Source organism: Microtus ochrogaster, chromosome 16 (genome assembly GCF_000317375.1).
Source record: "Microtus ochrogaster isolate Prairie Vole_2 chromosome 16, MicOch1.0, whole genome shotgun sequence".
Taxonomy (NCBI): domain Eukaryota; kingdom Metazoa; phylum Chordata; class Mammalia; order Rodentia; family Cricetidae; genus Microtus; species Microtus ochrogaster.
Genome location: NC_022018.1, coordinates 49,686,226 through 49,687,099, shown reverse-complemented (window position 1 = coordinate 49,687,099; position 874 = coordinate 49,686,226). Strand labels below are relative to the sequence as shown.

The window sequence follows — 874 nt, the reverse complement described above, 5'->3', positions numbered from 1 at the left end:
AGGAGGCGCGAGAGCACCGATCGGTCACCACTCCAATGACCTCATCGCCCCAACTTCCCCGCCCCTTTCTCAAACCTGGAAGGCACAGTCCCCTCAGGCCGACGTCCGGGATCCGGAGCCGCAGTTAGGAAGAGGCACCGGGCCTCCGCTGGAGGGACCGCTGCTCCGGCCGGGTGCATACAAGGGTTAAGGGCGCGGGCCGGCAGCCGCGCCGTGCGCTCGCCGTGCTCTGTGCGGCTCGCCGGGCCGCCTGCCAGAGGGTGCCCCCCCCCCCCCCCATGAAGTCGGATCCTTGAGCTGTGGCGGCGGCAGCCAACTGCTCCATATTTGGCTTCTATTACACATTTACATACTGGAGCGAGCGAGCGAGCGCGAGAGAGAGCGCGAGGGAGGGAGGGCGGGCGGAGGGAGGAGGGAGGGGAGGGGGGAGGAGGAGGAGAAAGCAGAGTATACCGCAGACATCATTTCTACTACAGTGGCGGAGCCGTACAGGACCTGTTTCACTGCAGGGGGATCCAAAACAAGCCCTGTGGAGCCGCAGCTAGAGCTACAGCAGCCGCAGGACACTGTGTCTCTCCCTCTGTCCCCCCTTCCCCACGCAACCCCAGATCCATTTACACTTTACAGTAAGTGGCTATTTTTTTTCCTCCTCTGATTCTTTCTCTCCCCCTCCCCCATCCTCCTCCCCCCTCCGATTTAGATTAAAATCACCCCCTCCCTCACCCCAATCCGCTCTCTCCAGAGAGGGGCCAAAGAACATCCAGCATACACCCCCTCCCCCAGTCTCAATGGGCTACAAGGAAAACAGCTGGAAGAGGAGCGAAGGGAACCGACGCGTCCTGGGGTGTGTGTGTGTGTGTGTGTGTGTGTGTGT

General features: G+C 61.8%; 1 protein-coding gene across 1 annotated transcript in view; it reads left to right on the top strand.

The window, feature by feature from the left end:
- Positions 1-437: 437 nt before the first annotated feature.
- Atxn1 (ataxin 1) overlaps positions 438-874 on the top strand; it is a 380,515-nt gene continuing 380,078 nt past the window's right edge. Inside the window, exon 1 of the mRNA XM_026783019.1 lies at positions 438-626. The gene's annotated coding sequence lies outside the window, so the exon portion shown is untranslated. The remainder of the gene's footprint in view (positions 627-874) is intronic.